This window comes from Meriones unguiculatus, chromosome 20 (genome assembly GCF_030254825.1).
Source record: "Meriones unguiculatus strain TT.TT164.6M chromosome 20, Bangor_MerUng_6.1, whole genome shotgun sequence".
NCBI classification, from domain to species: domain Eukaryota; kingdom Metazoa; phylum Chordata; class Mammalia; order Rodentia; family Muridae; genus Meriones; species Meriones unguiculatus.
The window spans coordinates 51,845,157-51,853,587 of NC_083367.1; the positions used below are offsets into that span (position 1 = coordinate 51,845,157).

Below are 8,431 nucleotides of genomic sequence, written 5' to 3' on the forward strand. Positions count from 1 at the left end.
GCTTTGCAGCCAATCCTGAAGGTACCTCTAGTTCTGCCACTTGTAACACATACGGATGCTGTCTTGTGTCTGCTGTATTCAGTGCCTACAGCTTTCCTTGGTAGATAATCCATGGACCTAGGCTTTCCAATATCATGGGTAGGAAAGGGTGTGGGGAAGGGAATAAGGGTAGGAATTAGATCTGAGCAGATGGTGAGGTGGGAAACTAGAGGGCTGGAGAAAGAAGGGAAATTGAGTGGGGGCATCTCTGAGACAGGCTGGAGACTGATGACTGGGTAGGCTCCTAGGAGTATATGGGGGTTACTCTAACTGAGACTCCTAGCTGTCAGGGACATAGAGACTGGAGAAGCCACCTTCTAACCAGGCAGGCTTTCCCGTGGATGGAGGGGGACACCAACCCACCCACAAAGCATTTGACTCAAAATTTACCCTGCCTACAAGACTCTCAGGCATAAAGATGGAGCAGAGATTGAGGGAATGGCCAACAAATCAGTAGCCCAAGCCTAGAACCACTCCATAGGAGAGAGCCAACCCCTGGGACAGTATTCATGATACTCAGCTATGCTTGCAGAGGTTCCTAATATAGCTGTTCTGTGAGATGCTCCACCCATCAGTGGATCAAAACAAATGCTAAGACCCACAACCGAACATTAGATGGAGCTCAGGAGTCTCATGGAAGAGTTAAAGAAGGATAGAAGATCCCAGAGGGGACAAGAACTCCTCAAGAAGACCAACAGAGTCAAATAACCTAAGCTGAAAGGGCTTACAGAGAATGAAGCACCAACCAAACAGCATATGTGGACTGGTTTTAGGGCCCCTGACACATATGTAAATGATGGGGAGTGCGGGCTTCATGTGGATTCCCTAGCAAGTAGAGTTAAGGATGTGTCTGACATGTAGTCTATAGCCTGTTTTTGGATCACTTTTCCCTAACTGAGCTGCCTTGTTTGGCCTCATTGGAGGAGGATTCCCTTAGTCCTCTTGTGACTTATTTTGCTGGGGTGGCTTGTTACAGGGAGAGATTGAGGAGAGCTTTTCTGAGGAGAAGGATAAGGGTCAGAGGGTGCAAGGTGGGACCAAATGGAGAAGAGGGAAGGAGATGGAATCAGGATGTAAAATGAATAAATAAATAATATTTAAAAATAGACTCAGACATGAGCCTTCCATCTGAAAGTCTCTATCCCCCAAGGTATCAAAGGAGATGCTAGACACATGGCCAAACTTTGGGCAGAGCGCAGGAATCTTTATGGAAGAAGAGAGAGATTGAAAGACCTGGATGGGACAGAAACTCCACAATAACAACAGAGCCCAAATACCTGGGCCCGGGGGCCATGCAGAGACCAATATTCCAACCAAGGACAGTACATGGAGAGGACCTAGAAACCCTATTCAAAGGAAGCCCATCTGGTGCTCAGTTTCCAAATGTGTTCTCTAGTAAGAGGTACAGGGTCTGTCTCTGACATGAACTCAGTGGCCTGCTCTTTGATCACTTTCCCTTGGAGGGGGTGCAGCCTTGCCAGGCCACAGAGGAAGATGATACAGCCAGCCTTGATGAGACCATATAAGCTAGGGTCATAGAAGGGAGGAGGATCTCCCCTATATGTGGACTAGGGAAATCGCATAGGGGAAGAAGAAGGAGCGTGGATGGGACTGGGAGGAGATGAGGATGGGGGCTGCAGCAGGAATACAAAATGAATAAATTGAAATGAATAAATAAATAAATGTAAATAAATAAATAAACTTGAAACATTGACTCAGAATGCTGATGGAAAGTGAAGCATTCCATAATGCCAAGAAGCTCATTAAGGTTCAAAAGTAAACAACTCAGTAGCACCTGAAACTGACCAAATTCACAGAGGGTCTCTTTTCTGAGCCTATATAAATAGTAACAGCTGTTGAGAAGCACTCTAAGACAAGCTGAGATGCCTCCGAGAAGCATAGACCATCCAAGCTTCCTGCAAGAGACTCACAGCAATTGTATATCCGGAAGGATGTTCTTTAAGCCACCACCAGCAGGTTTGAAGGGATCCAGATTTTCAGCTTATGTGCACTGTGGGCATTCTGGGATGGTGTTTTGGTGATGTCACCACCTTTGAGTCACTTTTGCTCCTCTAAGTAGTCCTAACCCATATTCTTATAAGTAACCCCCGTATGACTCACTTGTTCATCAAATTGAACAAATGTTTGATGTTGCCTACAGTTGTCGGTTCCTACTCAGTGACCATAGGTGCATTATTATTAATACAGGCTCTTGGCTTTCATATATATTCCCACGTTTACAAATTGGAGCCCTGGCTGGATATGATCTTGCATTCAAGGGAGATTTCCTATTATCCCAGAAAAGGCTTAAACTCCTCCTTAATGGTGCTAATCTTCACAAATACAGCAGCCTCTTTACACTCTGCTTTGAAGCTCTAAGCATGATTGCATACATTTCTGCTGTCAAAGAGATGAGCCCATTACCTTTTTTTTTAGATTAATAATGGCTTTATTTACATTGGGCTGGACAGACATTCCTCTCTAAACAGTCTGAATCACCACCATCTATCTCCCAGCCCCCATCCAACACCATCCTTCTCTCCTCTCTTCCATCCATAATATTATAAGACCTTACTTTTATTCTTCATCTGAGCCTTCTCACGCCATTACTGGAGTCCTTCCTCCTAGTCCTAAGTACTTTATTCTCCAGGCTAACCCATTGTTGCATACTCCTTCTTCTTTTCTTTTCTTTTCTTTTCTTTCCTTTTCTTTTCTTTTCTTTTCTTTCCTTTTCTTTTCTTTTCTTTTCTTTTCTTTTTTTTTTCTGTCTGTCTCCTGTGATTCTCTCTGTCCTCTCGAAGCCTGGGACCCATAGTCACACCTACCCCGTTATGCCTTGCCCAGGTATAGGCCATTTACTGAGCCAATCAGATATAATGTTTTAAGCAGGTTTACACAAACAAGGAGGGGTGTATCCAGTGCACAGTAACCAGATTTTGAGCGCCAGCAATTAGCATTCGTCCAAGCTCCAACAATTCCACTTTTCTGTCTAAATAAAAAGACAGGAACCACCAGAAAATAACACCAAACACCTAAGATAACACAATGGGTAGAGGCCAGCGTAAAAGCTCAAGCAACAAAAGACAGAACAATATGGCATCTCCAGAACCCAGTTACCCAGGGGCAAGTAGCCCTGGACACCCCACCATAACTGAAATCCAAGAAGATGAACTAACAAGTATGCTCATGAAGATGATAACAGAGGAAACAAATAAGATTCGTAAAGACATAGAGGAAGATAAACTCAAACAGAATATTGCCATCCATAAAGAAATAGAGGAAGCTGCAGCCAAACAGTTTATGGCCTTTAGAAAGGAAATGCTTAAAACACTGAATGAAATGATAGAAACAGAGTTGAAGGAACTAAAAGAAAAACAGGAAAGTACAATCAAACAGGTGATGGAAGTAAAGAAAAACAACTCAAGACCTGAAGATAGAATTGGAAAAATTAAAGAAAACACAAATGGAAGAAATAATGGAAAGGAAGAATCTAGGGAAGAAAACAGGAACTACAGAGGTAAGCATAACCAACAGACTACAAGAGATGGAAGAAAGAATCTCAGGTGTAGAAGATACAATGGAAGAAATCGATGTATCTGTCAAAGAAAATGTTAAATCTGAAAAATTCCTGACACAGACCATCCAAGAAATGCAAGACAATATGAAAAGACAAAACCTAAGAATAATAGGTATAGAGGAAAAAGAAGACTCCCTTCTCCAAGGCCCAGACAATATTTTCAACAAAATCATTGAAGAAAATTTCCCCAAGCTAAAGGAGAGGCCAATTAGAATACATGAGGCCTACAGAACACCCAACAAATTTGACCAGAAAAGAAAATCCTCCCGCCACATAATAATCAAAACAGTAAGTATACAGAACAAAGAAAAAATACTAAAAGCTGCAAGGGAAAAAGGCCAAGTAACATATAATGGCAAACCCATTAGAATCACACCTGACTTTTCAACAGAGACTATGAAAGCCAGAAGGGCCTGGACGGATATCATGCAGACCCTAAGAGAACACAGATGTCAGCCCAGGCTACTATACCCCGCAAAACTCTCAGTCCTCATAGATGGAGAAAACAAGATATTCAATGACAAAAACAAATTTCAACAATACCTACAAACAAATCCAGCATTACAGAAGACACTGGAAGGGAAAATACAACCCAAGAAAGCTAGCTACATTCAAGAAAACACAGGAAATAAATAACCTCACTTCAGTAAAACAAAAAGCAACCAAGCACACAACCTGATGAATACAGCCAACAACAAAATCAAGAGATCTAACAGCCACTGGTCATTAATCTCTCTCAACATCAATGGACTCAACTCTCCAATAAAAAGACATAGACCTAAAACATCTTTTTAATTTCTAAGCAACTAGGCTAATTGCAATACTATGACTATTTGGTCTTCAACCACATCAAAGACTTGAGAAGGAATAAAATTTAATTACTTGAGTAAATAAAAAGTTCATACTAGCAGCTTCCAAAAAAATTAAAAAAAAAAAAATGACAGAGACAGTTTGCTGCCTGAACAGTCATCAAAAACTTTCTATAATGTTAGAGCATCATTTTCAGCCTTTCAGCTCAGTATATTTGACAGACATATATGTGAAGCAGAAACTATTTAGTACTTGCTTACCCTGTCTTGGCAGAGTTCAGCACTGGACTTGGCCTTCATTTAAGCTTGCTCATTTTAGGCAGAATTCTGTCTTTCATGAAGTGATAACATTTTCTTTACCTGGGTGGCTGGTTTTAAGCCATTTTAAGGCATTTCCTATGGAGGTTCCTCGATGCTCATCATCTTCTTTGAGATAGACTGGATGCTGCCAGGAGATGACCTGTCTCATTGTCAAAGAATCTTTAAAATAATAAAAACATTTCTAAATGCCATATTCTGTAGGTCTCTGAGGTTTCTGAAGACTTATCTATCTTTATATAATTTATTTATCTATCGAATTATACCTATCAGTCAAATGTAGGATGTATAGACTTGTAATAAATTACAATAGTGTCTGACATGAGCAGGAATTGACTAACAAATAACTTGCATTACCTGATGTCCTAAACAGTTTTTAATAGCAGTTTAAAAGTATTGGAAGTAAACCTCGCATTAGTAAAGAAGTTGTATAGGTACAATACCTCATATCAGAGTAAAAATATACATATTTATATGTGTGTGTTGATCAAACATAACCTTAAATTTGAATTCTATACCAATGTGTTAAAAACAACCTTATTTGAGTATAACAAATAAAGCCTGCAGATTCCACCATTCTGCTTGTTCCAGCCTCAACTCCTTCAATTGCTGTTTCTCATCAAAGCCTGCTCCCAAGAGAGTTTTGAAGAAAGCTATTAATCTCAATTGGGCCAGCATTTTATACTGTTCCAAAGAGAACTTCTATTAATCCTGAAATTTCTCAACATTCATACTGGAAACAAATGTTAATGCTTGCTTAATTAATCATTTTTCCAATTTCTGCAAACAGCAAACAGGATTTTAAGGTGTCCCAGAATCATCTAGAAGAAATCCATGAAAAAGACATCCAATTTCTCTTCAGGGGGTTGGGTAGGTTTGGGGCTCTTTTCTGGGCTATGAATGTTTATTGTTATTAAAAGTTGGTTGTAAGTTATTAATGTTTTTTTTTTTTCAGAGAGAAAACAAAGTTAGACTTAGGGATTTCTCTCCTTTCTTTTCTCTTTCTTTCTTAGATAAGGAAAAAAAGGGTTAAAAAAAACAAAGGGGAATAGAGGGATATATCTTATACTAATAATAAGACAAAAGTAGATTATTGAATCTACTCAACTTAAGGCTTTATTTGTTATTCTCAAATGAATCCATTCTCTTAACACTTAATTTCACCCATGTTTTCAGAACACGATCAAAATAAAGTCTGGGTATTGCCACTGTTCTCCATAGCAGAAAATAAATGCAGTCACAACCTTACAGCCTCAAAAGTCTAGGACTGTTGATTAAATTTCTCTCTTTCTCTTTCTCTCTCTCTCTCTCTCTCTCTCTCTCTCTGTCTCTCTCTTTTACCATATTTTTTCTTCCTATAATTTCTTGTGGTTGGAGATGGTTGATATATTTATGTAGAAGATGTGTCCAAGATACAGAACATTGACTTGTCTTCAGACATTAATTTTTGTCTTTTAAATAAAATAGATTTATTGGCATAGACAAGATTAAGATAAATAGATAATTACTATGCCCTTGTGTAAATATTACTCATTGAAAATCCATGAAATGAATCACAGAGCCAAAATTATACTCTTGTCTTGTTAAATATTATCCCTCCCAACTCTGTATACTATCAGACAACACTAAGATATACTCTACGTCTACTGTGCACTGTTGTTCAAGTTTATGTGTGTCTGTGAAACTTCAGAGGACTGACTACACATATACACACTGAAGAAACACGCAAACATACGTGTAAGTACACCCTGCGCAGTCTATAATATTACTTGTATTCATGTTTTAAGATCATCACTTCATATTGGATAACCAAATGTATCAACTAATTACAGATTATGGCATAGTGGAGCGTTTGGGATGGAAGGGAAGTAAATAATTATGTAATTATGTCATAATGTAAAATAAAATAATTTTTAAATTTTTATTTTCTTTATGATAATTTGATATGAACAAATGAAAGAAATTTGTTATGACAAATGCATTATTTTAAAGGAAAAAATTGATATGTTTTGAACAACAAAAGCCTATTTAGCATCATTGTTCCTTAATGGAGACTCACATTTATCTCTCCTGTATCTCTAATCCTAGACAATGCTGGCAAAACAACAAAGGCAATGGAAACTGCAAACCTCTATTACTTAAGCATATTATTAATAAAGTGATTATAAGTCCTAAAATTTCTTATGGATAGCATGTGTGTGTGTGTGTTTGTGTGTGTGATTTAGCTATTTATTGCAGAGGAAACCTACCCTCCATCACAACTGCAGTCAGTCATCACAGTAAAGAAAATTATTTGATTTAAGCAACATTTATTGATGCTATGTTATAAGGAAACAATTAACTTTAAATAATATTTGAGAAAAAAACAGTCCTTTTGTTTCTCTAAGTTATAACTTAAATGTGTCAGTGATTCCTTGCATTGTGGATAACTTTGATATAATCAAAGTATTAATGAATTTTACATAATATATAACATTTACACAACTACCATACACACATTCATGTAGATGCCATTTAATAAAAAGTTTGTTTGTGTATTTAATGAAGATAGACTATTAAAAGATTTCTATTTATATAATCTCTGTCCAGACTTGAACTATTTTTCACCTGTCTTCTGTGGTGGTCTCTGGGTGTTTAACATCAGTGTAAACATAAATAAGAGAAAAAGTTAAAATAAAATAATTTAGAAAATAAAATAAACAAGAGTACTTTCTTCAGCAGCACATATACTAAAATTGGAACGGTACAGAGAAAATAAGCATGACTCCTGAGCAAGGATGACATGCAAGTTTGTGAAGTGTTTCATATTTTTAAATTTTCAGGCAAATGGTGGGAACTAGAGCAGATCATCTTGAGTAAGGTAACCCAGAAGCAGAAAGACACACATGGTATGTACGCATTTATAAGTGGATATTAGACATATAATGTAGTATAAACATACTAAAATCTATACTCCTGAAGAAGCTAAACAACAAGGAAGACACTAGGGAAGATCCTCAATCTTCATTCAGAAGTACAAACCAAACAGCCTCAATCTTCATTCAAAAGTACAAACCAAACAGACATTGGAAGAAGGGGAAAGACAGGAGCCTACCACAGATGGTCTCTGAAAGACTCTACTGAAGTATGGAAGCAGAGGCTGAGACTCACAGCTAAATTTTGGGCAGAGTAGAGGGAATCTTTTTTTTTTCCAGAGAATCTTATGAAAGAAGGGGGAAATAGAAAAAGCTGCAGGGGACAGGAGCTCCAAAAGGAGACCAACAGAGCCATACAAACTGAGCCCTGAGGCCCCTGCAAAGACTGATACCCCAATTCAAGGACCATGCAAGGAGTGGACCTAAAACACCTGCTCACATGTAGCCCTTAGAATCCTTCTCCAAGTGGGTCCCTAGTAAGGGGAACACGGTTTGTCTCTGGCATGAACTCAGTGGCAGGCTGTCTGATCACCTCCCCCTGGGAAGTGCAACCTTTGCCAGGCCACAGAGGAAGACAATCCAGCCAGTTCTGATGAGACCTGATAGGCTAGTATCAGAGGGAAGGGGAGGAGGACCTTCCCTTTCAGTGGACTAGGGGAGAGGCAAAGGGGGAGAAGAGGGAAAAAAGGTGCAATTCAGAGGAGACAAGGGAGGTAGCCACAGCCGGATACAAATTGAATAAATTGAAATAAATGCTAATAATAAAAATTAAA

The 8,431-nt window shown here is 38.5% G+C and overlaps 1 non-coding gene across 1 annotated transcript; it reads left to right on the plus strand.

The window, feature by feature from the left end:
• Positions 1–7,448: 7,448 nt before the first annotated feature.
• LOC132649632 (U6 spliceosomal RNA) lies at positions 7,449–7,555 on the plus strand. Its single transcript, XR_009588116.1, has one exon. It is a non-coding gene; the product is annotated as a U6 spliceosomal RNA (small nuclear RNA).
• Positions 7,556–8,431: the final 876 nt, after the last annotated feature.